A 27,037-nucleotide genomic window follows, 5' to 3' on the forward strand; every position below is an offset into this window, starting at 1 on the left:
GGGAAATGGTTTTTAATAAAAATGGAACACTAGACTAGGAGAATTATATTTTTATACATATGTGTCTTTGAAGGTATTAATCTTTTCTTTTGTACATAATTCGTGTTAATAAATATATTATAAATTTCACTTATAGTCGTATTAATACTATTAATAATAGAATTATTGTCATTGTTAGCAAAAATATTAATAACAACGATGGTGAAGATAAATTTGGTGAGAATGGAGAGATATGTATATGTTTCTTGCGCATACTTTCCAAAAATAACTTCTCAAGTTTTCGTTCTTATCTTGAAGCTACATAAAAAATATTTCACTCAATTTTAGTTTGAGAAATCCACAATTGTTTGGTAGTTTCAAAGAAGTACATTCAAGAGGAAATTAAAATATTTACACTTTTCAGTAGACGGTGTCGAGCAGCTAGCTTCTTCCATGAAAAAATATAGGAGTATATAACACAACAGTTATACTTTTGCTTATTTTCACATTAATTGGTTCAGTCGGAAAATTTCACGTGCCTCGATGAAATAAAATGTTTGAGTGAAATTTCAGTTTGGATTAAATTCAAAATATCCACGTTTATTTTTAAAACAAATTTCTGGTCCGATGCAAAAATTAGAAGCAGGGGTTCTTTTGTGTTCGTTGTTAAATAGTATGCATTTCCTATATCATACATAGGTATTTCGTGACAAAATGATTTATGAACTATGAATAAATACTGGTTCGATTATTGCACATTATTATCATCGTAAAAAGAATTGCAGGTTATAATAATAGTTAGGGTTCAATTGGTTCAACTTATTGTTTATTACGCCTTGGTGATATGTATAACAGTATACATATATATTCATATATATATATATATATATATATATATATATATACTTATATATATTAGTACTTGGATAATTCTTTTTGTTTTTCGGTAATTGAGTTTTCAATACATTTCATTTTCTTCTCGTGTTTTGAAGAGGATATTCGGTAATGCCTTTTTTTAATTTTAATTAATTCCTCCAAAGGTAATATAAATATATTTATATATATCTTTATCCGTAAGAAATATTCTGGGCAAAGCAAGAGCAAATATATGCAAGTTCGTTGCTGAAGATAATGATAATAATAACAATAATAATAATGATAGTAGTAGTAGTAGGAGGAGGAGGAGGAGGAACGACAAAGGAAAATAGTGTTTCTTAGCGGTGATAGTAATAATTATAGAAGCAAGTCATTTGCTATAGGTCATCTCTGACCAGAAAGAAACGAGAAAAGTTAAAAAGACAGAACTCATCCAGGTTTACTGCTTGTTGACTAATGCGCAAACACTAAAACGTAAACTGAACTGCTGTTAGATGTTAATTATTATCAACGTATCATATAATTGATTGGTATTCTTATTGCAATGCTTATTGAAGTTAATTAACTTCGGCTGGATGAAACAAGTGTAACAGGAAAAGCTGGAATGAATTCGATATAATTCATATTGCACTATGCTTACGTTGTGGTGACAAGGGCAAAATTTACGAAATCACAAGACGTGGTATTTTCATATATCACAGACGGTATTTAGATGAGAAAAATATAGGAACACACAGAAACACATATGTGTGGTTGTGTGTATATACGTTTATATATGAGTGTGTGTGCTTATTGACATAAGCGGGTAGTTAAGGTGAGGAATATGTGTCTTTGTGGGTGTATATATGCGTGATTTGAAATTTCTTATCAAATGTAAAAGAAAATGGCATATAATCCGCTGTTTTTTCTTTTATTAACGACGAAAGATAATCCTCTTTATACTACTTTAATTCTTTCTTTTCAAGCAATCTTGTTTGGCTTCGATATTCCTGGTTGCATAGATATTCAGCTTGGAACTCAATCAATTTAGTTTGTCATCCAATGTTGCCGCCAAATAATCATCCATTGAGATGGTTTACTTGCATACCATTTCCAAGCTTCCTAGAAATAAACAATAAATAATAATGAATAAATGATATAAACAATCAATAACAATAAGAATATATAGGTAAAAAAAATGATTTCGGTCAGAATTTCATTTCTAACCATAAATGTACAGTATTTACTAGATTCATTGAATTAGTCTATAAATGAAACTTTAGAAATATTACTTTCTCAGGTTTGCTAGTGGTGGTATTGAAACTGGAACCTCATGATTGCAAAGCAAACATCTTATTCATTCAGTATTACCGCGCATAGGATAAAATCAACTCTATTTTTTAGAGTAAATACGTTAAATGAAAAGTGATTGGAGAAAATTTAATATTAGAGAAAAATGTTAATTGGATAAGGTTTTCTTTTTGTTCAGTATTCAGTTTAAACAGATCACGACCATGAAACGAAATTTAATTAGTATTAATAATTACTATTTTTTTTACGTTTCAGTGTTCAAATCTCCCCAACGTCGACTATCATTGTCATCTTTACGGGGTCGATAAACTAAATATCAGTCGTGTGCGGAGGTCGATGAAATGAGGTAAATGCCTACACCCTAAAATTTCTGACCTCTTACAATTGCTACTGTTGTTGTTGTTGTTCTTCTTCTTCTTGTTCTTGTTCTTGTTGTTCTTCTTCTGCTTCTTCTTCTTGTTAAGGCGGCGGGCTAGCAGAATCGTTAGCAGTATTTCGTCTGTCTGCCACGTTCTAAGTTCAAATGCCACCGGGATCGACTTTGCCTTTCATTCTTTCAAGGTCGATAAATCAAGTACCAGTTACGAACTGGGGTCGGTGTAATTGTCTCATCCTTTTCCCCACTATTTCAGGCCCGGTGACTAAAGTAGAAAGGATTATTATTACTATCGCCTAGGTGGCGGTGTGTTTTTGGAGCGCTGTAAGTTTATATTTAATTCACTTCTTTTAAAAGGTTCTCTACTTTATTTTGTTGGTTAAATCATTTTGCAAGTTAGCTGCCCTTATGGGGTGCTGACGTTTGTTAGTCAAAGCTCCATTTTGGGGGTGATACAAAGCTTTTTGCTTACAAATTTCTTCGAAAATTTGCTTCGAAGAAAGTAAACATTGAAAGAGAGAGTGAGAATGGAAGGTGGTACGGCAATTTGCACGAGGACTTCCCCGTCCTCCCCGCCATAATTGGTACTAGACAGCAGGAAGAAGAAGAAGAAGAAGACGTGAAGTGGCAAGAAAAGATAAAAGAAGAGGAAAAGAAGATAGAAAGCGAGAGGAAGGAGTAACGTTTTCCTCACTGCATGGTAATTGTATTAGCAGACACAACAATATTGAAAGTGACTGCGAAGCGCCTAACAAAAATGGAGTTAACGATTGGAAAGAAACTTTCACAAATATCATGGCAGCTAAAAATGGGTTAACATCTCATGGAGAGCAAAATAGAGATACTAAACAAGGTTGCAGAATTTATGAAAATTAATAGAAAGGTGGCAGAATTGACATCTCGAAGGAACAGCTAAATGAACAGTCGTCTGCCGGTGTGTAAACACAAAGACAAGGAAGCTCGAAAATGCTGAACGGGACCAGATGGAAAAAGTCCATCGAAAGTGGACAGGTGGAGACATCAATAACCGATGGTTTGGTGGGGGGGGGGGGCTAAGACGGGCGTTTAGAGTAGGTATGACGCACAAATTGTGAGATAGGGAATATGTGTATGGATATTTACTTACTTTAACGGGTTATCTATATATGCCTTGAATTACAATATTTTCTGTAAAAATATTGCTGGAATAATATCTATTAATCAGTGATTAATATGAAATATCAGCTTTGATTATACAACGCTTCATCGCTCTAGTCACGAACGGTAAGAAAATTGAGAGAGAGAGAGAAAAAAAAAAAAAGGATATATTGGTTTTCTATACAAGAAGAACAAAATGTTTCTAATTTAAAGTAAGAGATATAAATTAGAATTTGCAACGTTATTTCATGTACCAGAGGAAATAACAACATAATTGATGAGCTGTCGAGGGAGTATATCAATATGGATGGATGGAAGAATAAGAATGTGTATATTCATGAATACATACAAACATGCATATATGCATTCATGTATACGATTATATAATCATATGAATGTGTTTGTATATATATATATATATATACGTATATATATATATATATATATATATATATATATATATATATATATATATATATATATATATATATATATATATATATACGTATATATATACACATATATATATACGTATATATATACACATATATATACGTATATATACACACATATATATATACATATTTATACATATATATATGTATATATATATATATATATATATATATATATATATATATATATATATATATATATATACACAAGCTTATATAATATATGTACGTATGTATGTATGCAAAAAAGCATACATTTTTGTATGCTTATATCATCAACGCAGTGTAAGGACTCTAATATGTATCTTTTATTTTATGCTTGAAGAAAAATTATATTGAAATATTTTTAATATCTCTCTACTGCCTATAACTATTATTAATATAAGCGATCGAGTATCTCTCAAAAAAGATCTTGTAAATTTTAATTAGGATCACTTATGTTTGAAGTTCAAATATCATGGGGTAAAATTCACAATTTATCATTCCAAACCAGATAAATTAATGTACCAGTCATATTAGGGGGACTGATGCACTCGGTCATTTTATTCCGCTCAATGTTTATGAGATATGAAACAGTATTTTGATAATCACAAGCCAGGCACCATCTACTAATGTCTGAACTGTATTATAATGCTATTCCACTATTATAATAATAATAATAATTATTATTATTATTATTCAGTAGTTTTATTTTTATAACGTGCTTTCACTTCACTACCGAGCGCAGCTCTGTGCGCCTTGGGTATGTGCTGTGGTTTGCTGTGGTGCTCTTATGTTTACTGTATTGAAAGTGTTTTGCGTAGAATGTGTGCAGTACCCAGTAGTGCAATTTTCTGTATGTTATATATATTTGTAAGTCCTGGTGTTTTTGTTATGTATTTGTCTGAATATTTTTTTTATTATACCTAAGGCACCTACTATGATAGGAATTGTTTCTGTTTTTAGATTCCACATTCGAGTTATCTCTATTTCCAGGTCTTTGTATTTTGAAAGTTTTTCCATTTCTTTTAGAGAAACGTTGTCATCTGCTGGTATTGAAACATCAATTAGAAGGCATTTTTTTCCTTCGTTGTTGTTTTTTGTTTACAAAATACAACGTTTCATCCACCTTTATTTTCTGAGTTCAAATTCCGCCGATGTCGGTTTGGTTTTCATCCTCCTGAGCTCCAAAAAATATAGTACAATTCGAGCACTGGGTCAATTCAATCGACTATCCCCTATAAACACTGTGGTTGATTCTTTCGACTAAAAATCCTTCAATGTAGTGCCTCAGCATTACCATAGTCTAATGACTGAAACAAGAAACGATAAAGATATTCTCATACATACATACATACATGCCTACATACACACATATATACATACATACATACATACATTCATGCATATATATATATATATATATATATATATATATATATATATATATATATATATATATATATATATAAGTGAAGTATATTGCCACTTAAGCGTGGCTGACCCCTAGGGGTGGATGTTACTGTTGCTTTTAGCCCCAGGAGGACATCTCCTCCAGCTGGCTTATCGACACACTACTGTGTCCTGTTTGTTTTGCCAAGGGAAGTTATCCCTCTCATCTTGATCTGTAGCACGAACGCACCCGGGTTTCAGGGTTATTTCCCTTCGTCAGCGTCCGATAGCCACCGATCTTCGATGAGAGGTATAAATTCACTTTTTCGATATCAGTGAAGAATTTCACTGGAAAAGTATACATAAGGTTGCCAAGAATTTATACCTCTCATCGAAGATCGGTGGCTATCGGACGCTGACGAAGGGAAATAACCCTGAAACCCGGGTCCGTTCGTGCTACAGATCACCTTTAGTCGAGCAAATCGACCCCAGGAATTACTCTTTGTAAGCCTAGTACTTATTCTATCGGTCACTTTTGCCGAACCGCTAAGTTACGGGGACGAAACGCACCACCATCGGTTGTCAACTGATGTTAGGGGGACAAACACGGACACATAAACACACACACACGCACACACACACACACACACACACACAAACACACAAACACACACACACACACATATATATATATATATATGCATATATACGACGGGCTTCTTTCAGTTTCCGTCTACCAAATCCACTCAAGGCCTTGGTCGGCCCGAGGCTATAATAGAAGGCACTTGCCCAAGTTGCCACGCAATGGGAATGAACCCGGAACCTTGTGGTTGGTAAGCAAGCTACTTTCCACACAGACACTCCTGTGCCTATATACATATATAAAGTTGGAAAAGGCACAAAAGTAGAGAATGTTCAATAATTTTCTTTAAATATTTTTCTTCAAAATATAGCCGGATTCGATGTATCCATCTTATCAAATATTAAAAAGAACTTTTTAAGAAGTCAATGAGAAAGAAAAATGGAGGTTAACAGTTTTTACCCATGTTTTTAATATTTGATAAGATGGATCCATGGAAACCGGTTATGTTTTAAATCACTCAGTTTAACAAAAAATATAAAACATTCACAAAAATATACTTTTGCGCGTTTTCTAACTTTATTTAATTTCTGTAACAATATACAGCATACGGTGAATAAGCTGTCATCTAAATTACGCAAAAATAAAATTAATACTGACATCTCATTTTAACAGCTATATTTACCAAAATAACATAAAAATATCTTGAAATACTAATGATTAAATTTAGACAATAAAATCGTCATTGGCTTCAGCCACCTTCACCAGAAGATTTTGGAATCTTCCACAATTCTTCTGGATGATCTTCTTTTTCAGTTGGTGAATGCTGCCATAATCCTTGCCTTCAGTTCATCTTTGGTGTTACTAGGAGTTTTGTTGTTCTCTCGCTCAACTGCACCACACGCATAATAATCAAGGTGGTTGCAGTCTTGGGAGTTATGTGGCCAGATGTTAAGGGTGTTGTGGTCTCATAAATTGTCTCACATCCATGACTGGGTTCTCCTTCTTGTGTGGCGTAGTGCAAACTCCTGTTGCGAGACATAGGGTCTTCCAGCAGCCACTCTCTTGACCCAGGGCAGCACTACCTCCTCGAGGCATTTGATATAGGCCTCCGTGTTGAGTCTGAGGTCGTATGCGAAGACGAATTGAGGCATAACGTTGTCATCACTAGTGACATTTCCAAAAACCATATTGTTGACTGGATGTTTAATTTTTATCAGTCTCCGTACATGTCCTCAGAATGACATCTAAACACTCTGAAATGTTCGTACAGGAGCTTTCAGTGCCAATGCCAAGCACCACAGCGTGTCGTTTCCAAATTTCTGGTAGAGTGAATTGCGTCATGGTACTGTTTTTCACACAGACAGTGCCCAGCTGATCCTACCATACTACCATACTATGTAGTCGACAAAATCGAAAACTGTGCATACGCGAAATTAAAGATATAAAATGGTGACAATTTACCTATCGCAACCTGTGTGTGTGTGTATGTATATATATATATATATATATATATATATATATATATATCAAAACTACTCAACCTCTTTTACACGATGATCTGGTTGTTGTCATTGTTGTTGCTGCTTGAAATATTGTCGAGCGCGTTACTGCTGATCTTGTAGTTGTATTACTAAATGCAGCCGGCTTTGTTGATGTTATTAAAACTAATGTCGTCATTACTCTCTCGTATTTGCATTATTTACTGCTGTCTGGCTTTTTAATCACCAGATTACTACTACTACTACTACTACTACTACTACTACTACTACTACTACTACTACTACTACTACTACTGCTGCTGCGACTGCTACTGCTGCTACTACTACTACTACTACTACTGCTGCTGCTGCTGCTACTACTACTACTACTACTACTACTACTACTACTACTACTACTACTACTAACAATAATAATAATAATAATAATAGTAATAATAATAATAATTAAAAAAATATTAATAATAATAATCATGATAATAATAATAATAATAATAATAATAATAATAATAATAATAATAATAATATTAATAATAATAATAATGATAATGATAATAATACTTCCACCAACATCACTATCACTGTGTAGTCAGATAAGGACGCCATACAAATCACATTTTCTATTTATAAACATTTGTTGTATCATCAATCCAATCCCACCATTTAGTCTAGAATTAGCATTTGTATTGTTTAACCTGCTCCGTATAAGTGCAAACGTATGTATGAATGCATGTATGATTGTATATATGGATACACACACACACACACACATATATATGTATATGTACACACACATATATTATGCGCATATTTGGATGCAAATGAATAAATATATGTGCGTGAGTATAGGCGCAGGAGTGGCTGTGTGGTAAGAAGCTTGCTTCCCAACCACATGGTTCTGTGTTCAGATCCCACTGCGCGGCACCTCGTGCTTTGTGACTATTTTTTAATTAGATTTCCTTGCTCCTGAGGTAAGTATTTTTGAAGTCCTATTGGTGGTTATTTTATAACAGTGTTCCAGCTGTATAAGGCCTCTGCCACCTATACGTTGTATATATAGCCTTTCTATGTCAGATTTTGGGTGGTGCATCCTATATCGTGTCATTATTTTTCTTGTTTTCCTTTCTATTTAGGTTAGTTCATTTAGTGTCCAGTTAAGGATATTGTAGCTGTAACTTATAACTGGGACGGCTAGAGTGTTAATACCTATTTTCTTGTTCTTAGCATTGAGCTCTGTTTTCAGTATTGATCTGACTCGTCTATAGTATTCTTTCTTTATTTTCTCTTTCATTTGTGTGTTGTTTCGTGTCTAGTTCATTGATTCCTACATATTTGTATACCTGGCTTTGGTCTAATTCTCTTATTTCATTGTCTTTATCTAGTGTGATATAATAATTATTTTCATTGTTATTGTTGTTGTTGTTATTGTTATTATTATTATTTGATTCTGTGTCTCAGGAATAATTGATAAAATATTTCTTGCATGTATATCCTTCATATATATCTTAGTAATTCGTATTTGCAAATGAAACATGTGTAACGGTGAATTAATAACACCAAAATTCCCTGTTTTGTTATACAATAACCCGGCGGTGAAAATTATAGAATTTTCAGATCTAATACGTACCTCACGCCAATACAACATCAACAATATCTACATACCGGGTTGCCTTATTAGTATAAGCTGCTCTGGTTAAACAGGACAGCTTAAGTTACTTAATTTACTTATGTATATATATATATATATATATATATATATATATATATATACATATATACAAATAGAAAGATAAATAAAGGGATAGATAGACACACTTCCATATATACATACACGCACACACATATAAAGTGATATATCAAATATATTTTACACCAAATCATAGCTTAACGTTAATAATCCTTGTTCGCATTTTCCGACTCTCTACTCTGGCATTTCCTTTCTATCAAATCCATTCTTTCCCGCCCTCTCTGCTCTCTTTCTCTTTCTCATTCTCTCTCGCCCTTTCTCATCCCCCTCTCTCTCTTTTTCATTCTTTCTCTCCCTCTCTCTCTCTCTTGTTCTCCATTTCTGTTTGTTTTACTCATTATTAAAACTTCTTCTTTCCATCCTATTCTTCACTAATCAACGTATTTCTACTCTGTACTTACACATCCACCATCTTTTTTTTATCTCTTTTTATTTAGATATTTGTATATAATGTATTTGAACCAGTCTTCCTGTTATATGTTATCGATGCAAAATTCGCCATGATATTTAAATATCAACAATGCATGTCTATACAGCAGGTAGGTTGTCAGTACTTTCTTTGTCATTAGGCGAGGAGCAGTAACTTTCGAACAGAACTCTTCAAGTTTAACTATGTATGCTTTTACAAACATATACATACATACGTACATGCATATGTACATGCATACATATATACACACACATACACACATATGTGTGTGTGTTAATATGTATGACAGTGCGTGTGTCTGTATGCATTTATAAATATATGAGGTGCGTTTCTATACACACATACATACATACATACATACATATATATGTATATATATATATATATATATATATATATATATATATATATATATATATATATATATGTAAATATACATACACATACATATACGTATTTATATATGTTCGTATATACATATTTATATTTATATGTTTTGCCATATATGCATATACATACACGTATGCATACATACATACCCTGCCCCCTCAACGCAAACGCACACACACGGACACACATACACACACACACACACACACACACACACACACACACACACATTTATATATACATATTTAAATGCAAGGAGATACGCTTACGCTAAAACATAATCTAACAGACAATCTTCACTAACAAACTTAGTTTATAAATGCAATTGTCAGTCTAAAAACTGTCAGCAACTCCCCGGGTCCACCACCACCACCACCGTTACCACCACTACCACCGTTACCACCACCACCACCATCACTACCAACACCACCACCACCACCATTACCACCGTTGCCACCACCAACACCACCACCACCACTACCATCGTTGCCACCACCACCACCGTTACCACCACCACCACCACTGCCAACACAATCACCACCAATACCAGCATCAGCAGCAGCAACCGAGAAGCAGTGAGTAGACCAAAGTACGGCAGCAACAGCAAGTGTACGTGTTCGAATGTCACCGTTCTTTTCCGTTCATTGCATTCATATGCGTTATCATAGGAACATCAGTTCCTTGGAGGAATATCACTCTTTCGGAAGCCATATGCCGTTTTATGGAACGGCCTTCTTTCAGCACTGAATTACATTTCCTTTCTGTTTGCCATAATCTCTTCTCTTTTCATTGGCACTCATCTAGTCAATGCCTCTCTATCCTAGTTCTCTCTGTCTATCAATCGACCAATGTATCTCTATTTCCCATTATCTATCTAGCTATCTGCCTGTGCGTGCTTGTCTACATGTCTTTGTATGTTTGTCTACCTATCTATCTATCTATCTATCTATCTATCTATCTATCTATCTATCTATCCATCTATCTGTCTGTCTGTCTGTCTGTCTGTTTGTCAGTCTGCTTGTCTGTCTGTCTGTCTCTGTCTGCGTGTGTGTCGGTGTCTATCTAATCTATGTCTCACTAAATCTATCTCTGTGTCTCCCTTTCTCCATCGCTAAACCTACCTTTCTTTCTATCTTTCTCCTCTACCTACCTACCTACCTACCTACCTACCTACCTACATATTTATCTATCTATCTGGCCTGACTCTCTCTCTCTCTCTCTCTCTCTCTCTCTCTCTCTCTCTCTCTTTCTCTCTCCATCTATCTATCTGTTTTCTGTCTGTGTGTCTGTCTATCTGTTTGCTTGTATTTCGGTGTGTCTATTTAATCTATGCTTCTCTAAATCTATTTCTGTCTCCCTTTCTCTCTCGCTAAACTTTCCTACTTATCTGTCCTTGTATCTGTTTCTCCTTCGCTGCCTCTCTGCCCACCTACCTACCTACCTACCTACCTACCTACCTACCTACCTACCTACCTACCTATCTATCAATCTGTCTATCTATCTATCTCCGTCTGTCTGTCTATTTATCCCTGTATCTATCCCTCTATCTATCTATCTCTCTATCCATGTATGTATGTATGTATGTATGTATGTATGTATCTATCTATCTATCTATCTATCTATCTATCTATCTATCTATGCATTTGTGGATGTGTCTTTGTGTGCATTGTCTATGGATTGATCTATCAATCTCTATACTTACGTGTGTGTGTGTGTGCGCGTGTTTGATACATTACCACTATTGTCACTACCAAATTCTTAGCTTCGATCAGGTCTGATATTTCTGTATGTGTGTGTGTGTGTGTGTGTGTGTGTGTGTGTGTGCGTGTGTGGTTTTATGCGTGTGCTTAGCTACATATGAGTGTGCGTACGTGTACGGTTTGAAATGCTAAGTACGACTGCACGCCTGAATGTCCAGTGACAGATTATTAAATCTTGACCTTTTAGACCTCATTCAACTTCAATCTTAACCAACGACATCACCGGCACCACAGCCCCCTACCCCATCCACCCAACCAACACCACCACTACCACTACCACTACCACCACAACAGCCGCCGCCGCTGCCGCTGTTGCCTCCTCGAGTGTTTCTCTAATCATATCATAACCAATAAAATGTTACATATTATCTACAAGAGAACCACGCAAGGCGGATCGTAATACTAAAACATCGTAGATAAAACTATGTTGTTATGATGTATGTTATGTCGAACATCATATTATTGTAAATTAATCCTTGGATACTGTTGCACGATGTTTACAAATTGTCATGTGCGCACTCTTTCATATATACATTTACAAAATGTAGATTTAATCATAGCCGAGGAGAAAGCTAAACTAAACACACTCAGATATCACATACTAATCATTAAACGCCCAATTTCTGACTACAAACGCCCAATTACTGAAGTATAAAGTTTAACAGCTCAAAATTCAAACTGCGATGTACACACACCCGTCTCATTGTCTCTACTCGCGGCAGAATAGCGGCAACAAAGTCTGCTTTCATTATATATCACTAATGTATCAAAATGAGTTCAAGGCGTAGGCGTAGCTGTGGTAAGAAGCTTTACTTCCTGACCATTCGGTTTCAGATTCAGTCTCACTGCGTGGTACCTTGAGCTGGTGTGACCCTACGATAGCCTCGGGCCGACCAAAGCCTTGTGAATGGATTTGGTAGACAAAAAACTGAAAGAAACCTGTGTATATATATACACACACATATATGTGTGTGTGTGTGTGTTGTGTATGTGTGTACGTGTGTGTGTATGCGCGCGCGTGTGTATATGTGTGTGTGTCGTTGAGTTTATGTTTGTCCCCAGCTAGAGCTTGACATCCGGCGTTACTGTGTTTATGTCTCTGTAAATTAGCGGTTCGTCAAAAGGACACGGATAGAATAAGTATCAGGCTTAAAATAAAAATGAGTCCATCCATTCGAATAAAAATTCTTGAAGATCATGCCCTAGTAACGACTGAATGATTCAACCTCATACACAGTCACACACACACATTCACGCACACACATACACTCACACACATATGTATATATATATATATGTATATATGTATGTATATATGTACGTTTGTGTATAAATATAGATCTATCTATCTATACATCTCTCTCTCTCTCTGTATATATATATATATATATATATATATATATATATATATATATATATATATATATATATATATATATATATATATATATATATATATATATATATATATATATATATATATATATATATTTATGTATGTATATTTATGTATATATATATGTATACATAAAATATATGAGGAGTTTTCCTGAGGATGACTATGATATTACTGGTCAAATAGGTGTGCCACTATAATTGCAGTTTATATATTTGTACGCAAATTTGTTTCTTAGAATTAAAGATACAATCTACCAAACCGAATTGTACTTCGTGCCTGTCTATCCCATTTCACTTATAAAACCTGAGATATTTGTCGCGAAGAGATATTTAATGAAAATACGTACTTGGATCGAGCTTGTTATATCGTAGTCTACTAGTGTGCTTTGTTACTCTAGCTTCAATGCTGTGTATGTGAATTATATTTGTTGGTGAATGTGCACACTCGTATATGATGTATGTTTATACGTATGTATCTTTTCTCATTTAAATCTCTATGTTTGTGTGCATGTGAAGTATATGTAATATACCTCGTAATATTTACACCTAAACGTGAGTGTATGTACATGTATATCAATACGCAAACATTAGAAAAGAAATATTTGAACAAACCCATAAGCACATTCGTGCATTTATATGTATTCAAATGGCCAAACATGTTTCCATTTGTTTTGTCATGTTTTTCATATTTGTGCGTTCCTGTTTGTTTGTCTTCCGAACTTCTTTTCTCTTTCGTTGCGTCAATATTGCTAACGTTGTATGCATCAACCCCTTCGCCTTCCTACGCTCTTAAGAAACCACACGATTTAGTCATTACTCATAAGCATTCTATTATTTTCAAGACTCAATATACAAATGTAAAACTACTAATTTTTTCTTTTTATATATTTGTGCATTTCCGTTTATTTTTATTAATGTTTTACTAATCTTTACCCAATTTAAAAACATATCTTAATCCAGTTTTATATATGAAACAACACTTCTGTTTTATATATTTATATATTTTAACATATACTAATATAATGATTAAGCAAGCTGTTTTATATCGATATTTTTAAGTATTTGGTGCATTACTGTATTTGTACACACACACATAGACACGCAATCTCGCATACATACACACACACAAACAGATACACAGACACGCACACAACACACACATGCATACGTTTTATCACTATATGTGGTTGTGTTATATGAAGCTTGCTTCAATTCGGTTTGGTAGATTGTATCTTTTATTCTAAGAAACAAATTTGCCTGTGACGATATGAGCATTAAGGTAACTGTTCCACCTTCTGAGAAATACTCAAACGTCTTCACGTTAATTCAATAAGAATTTTGTACAAGTGAGTGAACCTCAGTTTAGTCCCGCCGACTTAGAGATAAACACACGACCAATATCAGAACATGCTTATGAGCGAACACCGTTCGTGAAATAAGGGTTATTGAAGGTAATGTACTGTTAAGAGTAATCAGAGAAATGAAGCAAAATAACAATGAAATGCTTGCAGGAAGTCTGATTGCTAACGGCTAGAGTTTGGCGTAGATGTGAAGAATGCAGTAGAGGAATAACTACTGTTGGCCAGTTTTGTAGACGATATTTTTGGTTTTTCCTTCAGGAGCATAGATGAATAAGTTGTCTGGATAGTCAACTGTGGAACACCCGATGTAGAACTGTCCATGTGAAAAGCACGATGTCCAATCCGAAAACTTTTAGTGAGTGACCTTTTGCTTTGTTAATTGTCATGGTGAAGCTGAGTTTCAGAGGGAACTGAAGTCTCTGAATAGGGTAGGAGCAGTCTGTTGGGGTTAGCGGAATTTTGGGAATGAAAACGGTATCGCATTTGCCGTGTCCCGTGATAATTTGGGCTTCAATGACGTGGTCTGTCATTTGTTTGACCACAAAGCGAGTTCCGTTGCATAGTGTCGGTGCCTTTAGGTTGCATAAGAGGATGACAGGGCAACCGACTTTTAAGTGAAGTTCATGGGGAGGGAAACTGATTTAGTTTTATGTATTCCGTTGTATGATTTGGGTAAACGGCAGAACATATGTCACCAGGGCTGGAGACAGTGTGGCCAATGGTGGTAGTGTTAATGTATCCGTTGTCGTCGGACGTAATTTGGCCATTGAGTTTTCTTGACGAGCTACATTTAAAGGTAATTTGAAGGTAGAGTGTGCTGTTCGTTCACCGTCGAGAAGAGTCGAGGCTATTCCTGAGAAGGCAACAGCAATAGCAAGGTCACCACTATGCCGCAACTTCGCAAGAAGAAGATTTAGGAGGAATGTTTTCCCAGTTTCAGTGAGTGCGTCTAAGAAACTGATTCCGCCAGTGTGTGTAGATGTTTCCGAGGATGAAATTGAGAAGAATCGTCAGCAATGTAATGTTTAAGTTTGTGGATGTTGTGGGATGTTTTTCTGAGAATGAGGCGATTGGAACAGGCGTCTTTATTTCTGTCTGAAGAGGTGAAAAAATAAGCATCCAATCATTGACCTCCAATTGCTACAGCCAAGTCTTCCAGGTGAAGGACCTCTGAGTGGTAAATGGAATGGGTAGTGAGAGTGTCAACGCTACCTGTAATTTCTTGAGCGTGCAACGAAATGCCATGGCACATTGAGTCTTTGTATTTATTTCAAAATGAATGTGCGTCTGTCTGGTTGCAGAAAACTGACATTATTGCGAAAGCGAGTCGGAGTTTGTGCGGAGAACGACACAGAGAGATCTCGTGTGTTATCATATTGATCATTTGTATCTGTTTCGAGCAGGCATCTTTGAAAGTGTTGCATTCATCCATTGTGCGAAGATCGTCGAAGGAGGTTGGTCCCTTAGTGTCATGAAGGAAGAACCGCAGATGAAAGCATTCCGAGTTCAGGGAGTGAACTGTATAGACGCGTCCGATTGTGTCACCTTTGTACACGGCTGGATTCAACGGTGTAGGCCGGCTTGCTTTTCGTTGTTGAATTCTACGTCGATGTGCGTATGAAATGTTTTTCAGAGCATCTTGTTATAGAGTACGACCCCACGATTGTCATCCACAAATTCCTGGTTATGACATTTTTTTATAATTCCTGTGCAAGTGAGACAATCAATTTCTGAGTGTTACATACGGTGGAAGGGAGACAATCAACTTCTGACTGTCGCAAAGTACAGACCTTTTGACCCTAGAATGTCTGTACTTCTGACTCCACATTACTCCATATGGGAAAAATCTAAATAGTATAGAGCCATCGGTGAAACATAACTGATGTATTTGCCAAGCGTGAACGAAATTAGATGACAAAATTTTGATTTTACATGGGATCAAGTAATGGTTGATCCCATACACACATACACACACACACACACATATATACACACACACATACACACACACACGCACATACACACACACACATACACACATATATATAAATCTCTATCTCTCGCTATATATGTGTGTGTGTATATATAAATATGTATATATGTATATACATATATATGTATGTATATATATGTATGTATGCATATATCTATATTTTTGTATATATGCATATATATATATATATATATATATATATGTATATATATATATATATATATATATATATATATATATATATATATATATATATATATATATATATATATATATATATACATATACATATATATATATATATATATATTGCGCTATGTGTGCGGTGTGTGTAATATGGAAACAAGTGTGAGATTATTTGTGTGTGTCGTGTATAATTGTATTTGTGTGTATATACGCGTGCGCGTCCGTGCACTTGGCTTAGTACGTTCAGCACTACCTACATTATATGTGTACACAGTATATGATAAGAGGTAGCCTATATCTGACCTCAGTTGAGTCCCACCGACTTAGAGATAAAAACACGAACAATAGGCATTAAGAACCTCTCAATGCCAATAGAAGTTATGATTTCTCGAGGAAGAAACCCTACATATGTACAATTAATACATCACACACATACACACACACACACACACACACGCGTAATATATATATATGTAATATGTATACATTGCAAAACGGAAACAATTGCGATTTCAGCTGCAAAGCACGACCATTGTACAATTGAACAATAGGTTATTCTTTCTATCTTCAATCTTTAACGATAATTATGCCACTTTAGTGTTAATTCTTCAGATATCTTCCATATTGTGAATAAACATCCTCACAGCTAAAACTTGCTAGCAAAATATCCAATTTTCCAATCATTAGTTTTTACAGTCATGTTTAATTATGGATTCCCGCTGCTGTCCTCATGGGAATCTTATGTTCGTTTATCATGAATGAATAAGTTGTCTTCAGAAAAAAAAGGAAAGAGAAAAAGAGAGAAAGAGCGATAAATAGAAAGAGAGAAGAAAAAAAAGGGAAAAAATCTATGTAAAGTTATATATTTCTCGTCATATTTATCAAATGATCGCACTTTGAATTTTAATTCTTGCACAGTTGTTTCGGGCAGATTATATAAAGTGTATATATATAGAGAGTGTTATTAGAATAATATTATAGGCGGGAGAAAATGAAAGTAGTACTTTACCGAAGCACAGGTCTATCGCAAGCACGCATACACACATGTAACACACATACACAAACGAAACATTACACGAATATATATATATATATATATATATATATATAGTAGGAGCAACATAGAGGGTGGGAGAGAGTGGGTGAAAGAAATACAAATACAGAAACAGAAGAACGTTCATTAACTAATCTGGAGGATGTTATTTAAAGGTATTTTAAGGAATAGCAATAGAATATTTGGTGAGAAGTTGGCGAAGTAAACGGTGTGTAAAACGTAGTATGAAACACTTTCCCTTGCGTTTCTAGTTTTCACCAAACGCCATTGTCAACTCAACTCACAGAATATACCTTAAATTGATGTATGTATGTATGTATGTATGTATCTATCTATCTATCTATCTATCTATCTACCTCTCTCTCTCTCTCTTTCTCTCTCTCTCTCTCTCTCTCTCTCTATATATATATATATATATATATATATGTATATATGTATGTGTGTATGAGTGTGCGTGTATGTATATGTATGTATATGTATATGTAAATATATATATGTATATCTATATATATGTATATATCGATATTTATATATGTTCTATGTATAAATATATATAATAAAGCGATACATATACGTATCTAAGTAATCATGTATACATACATATAATTATATACATATATATATGTACATATGTATGTGTAAATAAGTGTGTGTGAGAGTATGTGTCTGTGTGCTTGTGTAAATAGAATCTCTTTTTAATAGTGGTACTTGAAGCAGATTAAGCAATGAATAACAGCGAGGGAATATTGGTTTAAAAAACCTTTGGATGCTAAAAAGAACGGCTTTTAACGTTTCCTATTCAAGGGAATTTTTTACATCCAATATTTTGCGTGCTATTAATTATCGCTGTACCTACTTCGAGATCCACCGTTAAAAGCGATTTATGTAATATCTCTTGAGGTTTGCGGACGTTCTTATGATGTAAGCAATAACTAAATATTTTTATGTTTACATCAATATATGTATGTACGAGGTAGTGCAGAAAAGTTGCTGGCTTTAAGGGTTTTGTGAAAGGCCTGGCTGGAGGCTCATGTTCCCGAGTTCTTTTGCAGGAGGCAGAAAAAACTGACGGACCACTGCAATAAGTGTTTGAATGTCTTTTACTCTTTTACTCTTTTGCTCTTTTACTTGTTTCAGTCATTTGACTGCGGCCATGCTGGATCACCGTCTTTTGTCGAGCAAATCGACCCCAGGACTTATTCTTTGTCAGCCTAGTACTTATTCTATCAGTCTCTTTTGCCGAACCGCTAAGTAACGGGGACCTAAACACACCGGCATCGGTTGTCATGCGATGTTGGGGGGACAAAAACAGACACACAAACACATACACACATATATATATATATGTATATACATATATACGACGCGCTTCTTTCAGTTTCCGTATACCAAATCCACTCACAAGGCTTTGGTCGGCCCGAAGCTATAGTAGAAGACACTCGCCCAAGGTGCCACGCAGTGGGACTGAACCGGGAACCATGTGGTTCGTAAGGAAAGTACTTACCAGACAGCCACTCCTACGCCTATGTTGAAAAAAAAATCATAATTAATTGATTCTCATGTATTTTCCTTTACTCGAAGCCAGAAACTTCTCCGCACCATCTTGTAGGAATGTAAATGCAGCGAGCTGGCAGTATCCTTAGTACGCCGGGCAAAATGCTTAGCGGCATTTCGTCGTTCTTTACATTCTGAGCTCACGTCCTGCTGAGATCGACATTGCCTTTCATCCATTCGGAGTCGATAAAATAATTGCCAGTTGAACATTGGTGTCTATGTCATCGACTAACCTCCCCCATCGAACTTGCTGGTCTTGTTCCAAAACAGGAAACCAATATATGAATGCATATTTGTATGGACGGATGGATGTAAGCGCGTACATATGTGTAGTGTGTACACTGTATATATTATATGTTTGGCATCTTAGCAGAAGTGGTTGATTAGGCAAAAACATTTCCCGCTCAAATGAAAAAAGCTTCGTAACAGTGTGTTTCACTTCATATATATACCGTAGATATTCATTAACATGTAACACCTGAAAAATCATAATTATAATCAGAAATTACACATAATCATTATAAGTATGCTCCTCTAAATATTTATTAAGAATTCTCGTTAATTCTCTCTTTAATTTCCTCAAAAATATTATTTTCACTATAATTACAAAATATTTAATCATATTATTGCAATAAAAGCACATTTGCTTATGGGTATTTTGAATTCAATTTTCAGTTTTAATTTCGACTAAAAAAAAAATGTGTTTGCTTTATGTTTTATTTTTATTTTTGCGGAAAGCGAATCGAGCAGGTGTGTTGTTAAGAAGCTTCTCTTAAAATGACAGGTTTCATGCTCAGTCCCACGGCAAAGCACCACGCACAAAATTGTTGTACTATATATAGTCCCGGGTCCTTGTGAGTGACATTCTAGACGGAAACTGTTTCTCTTTTTCGTAAAGACCTATGTGCGAGGAAAAAGCTTGGTTTGCTTAAACAATTTAATGGATGCTGCGGATACATAGATGATATATTTATACTTAATTCTTTGAATTTTTACCCGTAAAGCCACCAGAAATCGTAATAATATAAAGAATATTAATTATTTAGATAGCAATTTAGTAATTAATGACAATAATGAGATGTCAATTGTGTAATTAAGGATAATATTGAGACATTTATCATAAAATGCCATGGTTCAATAGTAGAATTCGCTCTTTTATAGGTTATGGTGTTTTTTCAGACCAGATTATCAGTTATGGCACTATTATAAATAATACTAATAGATTTTTGAAAAGAATAAACTGTTAAGACATTTAGTAAGACAAGGGTATAGATACTGTTTAGATGGGAGACTGGAAATTTTAAATAGATATGGTGTAATATATAGCCTTCAACTTAGTATATATTTTTAAACGTCTGGACTGTTTACAAGTGACTCTAATTGCATACTACGTCACCAAAATTGTTAAAAACAATTGAGAAAGTAGTGAATTATGCACTTCGTCATCGATGGTTAAGACAGAGTTTTGAGATAACATGTAAATGGTAATACTTTATATTTTATGTTATCTTTTAAACAGTTATATATTTAGCTTTAATCGTAACAAGCTTTTTAATAATGATTGTTAATTACAGGTATTCTTTTATTAGTTCGTATTTATAAGGATATTTTAGTACTATTTATTAAATTACTGGTATAAGTTTAGCATTAAAGCATGTAAGGATAACGAATTTTTAATATGTATGCAGTGTTTTAATTATCAACTTTTGGATCACTCACAATTGGTAATATTATTAGTTAAGTTCAATTGAATTTATTTTTGTTTTGGAAAGAATACAATATAAAAGCTTTAACTTTTATATTAATAGCTAGAGAAGACTAGGTTGCTATTTAGTTAGATAATTTAGGTGTTAGTTATAGCTTTACTTATTAAATCTATTTACCAACACTGTTTTTGTACATGAAGTAAATATGTTTCTTTGTTGTAGTTTAATTAATAATATTAGTGTTTCATCCTTCTTAGAATTAAGATTGAATGAATGTGATGATATCTAAGGTACGTTTGTTCCCAGACAACACTTATTTCAGTGCTACTGACACCGCCGGATTGAGTGGTACTGCCCAGGTGTGGAAACCGTAGTGATACACGTGGGGCAGCTGATGATGGAGGTTTGATGGATTGTTGGTATGGCTATTATTCTATGTGCAGAATAGTTTTATAAAACATCCATTTGATATATATATATATATATATATATATGTATATATTTATGTATATGTATTTGTGCATATATAAATATATAGATGTACACACACACACATAAACACACATACATATATATATATATATATATATATATATATATATATATATATATATATATATATATATATATATATATATATGTATATATATATATATATATATATATATATATATATATATATATATATATATATATATATATATATATATATATGGATATAGCGTGTGCTTGTTTCTGTGTGTATGTGTCTTTATTCAAGAAAATCCCATATCAGTAGCATGAAACGACTACAAGACAAACAACAAATATGACAAAGAAAAAAATAATCAATGAAACAGCCTAGAAAACGTAAAAGACACGAAAACAAAACAGCATCCTTCTCACAGTCACAGTATCATAGCAGAATGTCTGCGATGGAATATATTTTGGTAATGGTGACATTTGGCGTTAATTCTCTCCAAAAGTCATACTGCTTCATTGCACACACCATATGCCAACGACAAGAACAGCTGCTGTGTGGAGAATGAAATGTTAGCTGGTGTCATGGAAATATTACAACATTTCTTGATTTCTGCTTCACAATGCTCAATTGATTTTCTAAATTCTTTGGATTTCTTTTATATTCTTTGGTATTTCGGTGTATTTTAGTTGATTTTCCTGAGACACTATTTTTGATGTAGTCAAGAGACATTTTGTGATAGTTAGAGTATCCGCCATGCCCATCACTGCTTTTACGGAGAGAGAAACAAGAGATCGTGTTTCTTGTCGAAAATGGTAAACGGTGTTTTCAGAGAGATTTCGCTGATGTACTTTTTTAGTAAGTACAGCAATAGAATATAACCTCGTTTCTCGCACAAGACTCTTTCAACTTCTTAAGCGGCAACTTGCCCAGCCCAGTCTCTGTGGTCGTCTGGTCGAGAAAAGCAACCAGTCTCTGTGGTCGTCTGGTGGTGAAAAGCAACCAGTCTCTGTGATCGTCTGGTCGAAAAAAGCAACCAGTCTCTGTGGTCGTCTGGTGGAGAAAAGCAACCAGTCTCTGTGGTCGTCTGGTGGAGAAAAGCAACCAGTCTCTGTGGTCGTCTGGTCGAAAAAAGCAACCAGTCTCTGTGGTCGTCTGGCGGAGAAAAGCAACCAGTCTCTGTGGTCGTCTGGTGGAGAAAAGCAACCAGTCTCTGTGGTCGTCTGGTGGAGAAAAGCAACCAGTCTCTGTGGTCGTCGGGTGGAGAAAAGCAACCAGTCTCTGTGGTCGTCTGGTGGAGAAAAGCAACCAGTCTCTGTGGTCGTCTGGTAGAGAAAAGCAACTAGTCTCTGTGGTCGTCTGGTCGAAAAAAGCAACCAGTCTCTGTGGTCCTCTGGTAGAGAAAAGTAACCAGTCTCTGTGGTCGTCTGGTCGAGAAAAGCAACCAGTCTCTGTGGTCGTCTGGTGGAGAAAAGCAACCAGTCTCTGTGGTCGTCTGGTCGAAAAAAGCAACCAGTCTCTGTGGTCGTCTGGCGGAGAAAAGCAACCAGTCTCTGTGGTCGTCTGGTGGAGAAAAGCAACCAGTCTCTGTGGTCGTCTGGTGGAGAAAAGCAACCAGTCTCTGTGGTCATCTGGTCGAGAAAAGCAACCAGTCTCGTGGTCGTCTGGTCGAGAAAAGCAACCAGTCTCTGTGGTCGTCTGGTGGAGACAAGCAACCAGTCTCTGTTGTCGTCTGGTCGAAAAAGCAACCAGTCTCTATGATCGTCTGGTCGAGAAAAGCAACCAGACTCTGTGGTCGTCTGGTCGAAAAAAGCAACCAGTCTCTGTGGTCGTCTGGTGGAGAAAAGCAACCAGTCTCTGTGGTCGACTGGTGGAGAAAAGCAACCAGTCTCTGTGGTCGTCTGGTTGAAAAAAGCAACCAGTCTCTGTGGTCGTCTGGTCGAAAAAAGCAACCAAACTCTGTGGTCGTCTGGTATAGAAAAGCAACCAGTCTCTGTGGTCGTCTGGTCGAGAAAAGCAACCAGTCTCTGTGGCTGTCTGGTCGAGAAAAGCAACCAATCTCTGTGGTCGTCTGGTCGAGAAAAGCAACCAGTCTCTGTGATCGTCTGGTCGAAAAAAGCAACCAGTCTCTGTGGTCGTCTGGTGGAGAAAAGCAACCAGTCTCTGTGGTCGTCTGGTGGAGAAAAGCAACCAGTCTCTGTGGTCGTCTGGTGGAGAAAAGCAACCAGTCTCTGTGATCGTCTGGTCGAAAAAAGCAACCAGTCTCTGTGGTCGTCTAGTCGAAAAAAGCAACCAGTCTCTGTGATCGTCTGGTCGAGAAAAGCAACCAGTCTCTGTGGTCGTCTGGTCGAGAAAAGCAACCAGTCTCTGTGGTCATCTGGTCGAAAAGAGTAACCAGTCTCTGTGATCGTCTGGTCGAGAAAATCAACCAGTCTCTGTGGTCGTCTGGTCGAAAAAAGCAACCAGTCTCGGTGGTCGTCTGGTGGAGAAAAGTAACAAGTCTCTGTGGTCGTCTGGTGGAGAAAAGCAACCAGTCTCTGTGGTCGTCTGGTGGAGAAAAGCAACCAGTCTTTGTGGTCGTCTGGTGGAGAAAAGCAACCAGTCTCTGTGGTCGTCTGGTGGAGAAAAGCAACCAGTCTCTGTGGTCGTCTGGTGGAGAAAAGCAACCAGTCTCTGTGGTCGTCTGGTCGAAAAAAGCAACCAGTGAAAGTATCAGTCGGTCTCTGATAGGTTTATGGTGGAGTCTCTGTTAATTGAGACTTCCGGCGTCCTGTACCCTCGGAGCATATCGTTGCTCACTGCTATGGGGCTAGAGCTGGGTAAGGAGATGGCTACCCGCAAGTGCGAGCCTCTGCTCCAGTACATCTCCTTCGCCATCTTCCACGGCAGCATCTTTACCATTTTGTCGTCCGGGACCGAGAGGCGGTTTGAATTACAGCAAATCTAGAGAACGTAAGACCTTTACAGCTTTCTACACGACCAACATTATTTGTCCTCCATTTATTGATCGGCTCGGGATAATTTACAAAGTTGACCGTTTAGAAATATAATGAAATTAACTATCTCTTTTACATATACTCTCCTCTCTTACACTCACACGAACAAATGCACACACATACACACACCCACCCACCCACACTCACGCAGGTACAAACACACGCACACGCGCACACATACAATACACACACGTGCACACACAAACACAACATGCATTCCCACGCACTTATATTTGTCATTTTATCATTGACAGTGTTTTCGAAGTTTCGGACAGCTTACCGTTCATCAGAGTAAGCAGGCCACAGAATAGTGAATACGTACTCTACAAGAAATTCTGAGTGATCCTTCAGTTTCATTTACAATTGTTATAATTCGGCTTATATATATATATATATATATATATATATATATATATATATATATATATATATATATACATGCGTAGCAATTACAACGTGGAAAACACTCTAGCCATTCCCCAAAAAAAAACATGTTTGCCTGTCTATCTATCTATCTATCTATCTATCTATCTATCTATCTATGTATCTATCTATCTATCAATCTATCTATCTATCTATCTACCGGTCTGTCTCTCTCTCCCACTGCCTGTCTGCCTGCCTGTCTTTGTCTTTGTCTCGTTCTGTATTTCCCTCTCTCTATCCATCTATGTATGTATCTGTCTGTCTGGCTATCTGACCGTCGGCTTCGCTGTCCGTCTGTCTCTGTCTGTCTATCCCTCTCTTTCTTTCTCTCTCTGTCTCTCTCTTTCTTTCTCTCTCTCTCTTTCTGACTCTCTCACTCTGTATCATTTTATCTATCTGTCTATCTATCTGTATTTTTGTGTGTATGCATGTGTGTATATATAGATATCTTAACCTCATCCTGGCTTCTAATTCGCTTAGGCATACGAGATAATTTATCGGTTAATTGTTTCTTTAGTCTTGGAAATATTTTTCTTTTGCTCTGCATGACGTTATCGATGGCACTTTAAACCGAATAATTTTCTTAATGTTGCCTAATTATGTTGACCTTCGGTGAATACCTGTTGACATGATATGCTTATCATTTTTGTTTGTCTCTCAATGAAGACCCGATGTACACACACACACACACACACACACACACACACACACACACGCGCGCGCGCACTCTCTCTCTCTCACACACACACATATACATGTATGTATGTATACGCTATTAAATATTATTTCGAATAGTACTCTATTACAGGCTGGATTAGTTTGATTTCGCCGGTTCCAAGTAATACTCCACTGGTTTTAGTCGAATTTAAACACATACGCACATACATACATACATACATACATACATACACACATAGATCCATCCATACATGCATGCATACATACATACATACATACATACATACACACATAGATCCATACATACATGCATACATACATACATACATACACACATAGATCCATACATACATGCATGCATACATACATACATACACAGACACATGCACACACATACAGTATACATACGTTTGTTTGTTTGTGAGTGTGTTTGTGTGTGCATTTATATATGTAGATTCACGTGCATACATATAATACTTAGCGGGAAAGTTATTAGATGCTGTCGATTAGAAAAACTGAGAAGTAGGCTGAAGCCAGATGTGGGGAGTGGCAGATTCAATCTTTGAAAGGGAGGAGAAGGCTAACCACCCACAAAATACCATTTTCAGACTAGACAGACGAGAAAACACGAGAAAGGACGAGAGATGAAAAGTGTAAAAGAGATTGCGGCAAGAGACGAAAGGAGTGGAAAAATTTCAAAAAATTTCAAAAAATTTCAGTCGGACGCTGACACTCGTTGATGCTGCATCGAAGAGGCCAGGGAATAGAAGAAAGAAGACATACACCCAACACCAGAGCTGAAGACACCTCCGAAAGGAGGAGCCCCGCCACGTCAAAACGGTAGAGGAGTAGGTGCCGAAACCGGACGTGGTTCCTCCTGATGATGTCTTGAGCTAACTGGATCCTATAAAGGAGATGTTGTGGTAGCAGACCACGAAACATGGTTGAAATTCCTGGAAATGATTGTTTGGCTCTAAGTTACTATCAAATAAGTTTTTAAATTAGGCTGAGCCAATGAATAAACGATACTAACAAGATACTAAATGAGATACACGAGGTAAATGCAGCAACTCGAGAGACGTGGACAGAAAGTCAAGGTAATCGTGTTACATGAACAGCAGAGTTGCTCGCTTGCTGCTACGTAACATCATATCATCTCTTTGTTTCCTATTACCACTCTATACTCATATAACATTCCGTTTTAGACCATGCGTATATTGAGTCCTAATAGGCTATTGGTCTCGCTATGTCTAAGTGAAATATTAATATATATATATAAATATATATATATATATATATATATATATATATATATATATATATATATATATATATATA

General features: G+C 35.8%; 1 long non-coding RNA gene across 3 annotated transcripts in view; it reads right to left on the minus strand.

Moving 5' to 3' along the window:
- Positions 1-428: 428 nt before the first annotated feature.
- Positions 429-27,037, minus strand: part of LOC128249818 (uncharacterized) — a 508,354-nt gene continuing 481,745 nt past the window's right edge. For all 3 annotated transcript variants that reach the window (XR_008265962.2, XR_016245011.1, XR_016245012.1), the window contains one exon: positions 429-1,956. This is a non-coding gene — a long non-coding RNA (uncharacterized LOC128249818). The remainder of the gene's footprint in view (positions 1,957-27,037) is intronic.

Source organism: Octopus bimaculoides, chromosome 18 (genome assembly GCF_046866305.1).
Source record: "Octopus bimaculoides isolate indiv1 chromosome 18, ASM4686630v1, whole genome shotgun sequence".
Classification (NCBI taxonomy): domain Eukaryota; kingdom Metazoa; phylum Mollusca; class Cephalopoda; order Octopoda; family Octopodidae; genus Octopus; species Octopus bimaculoides.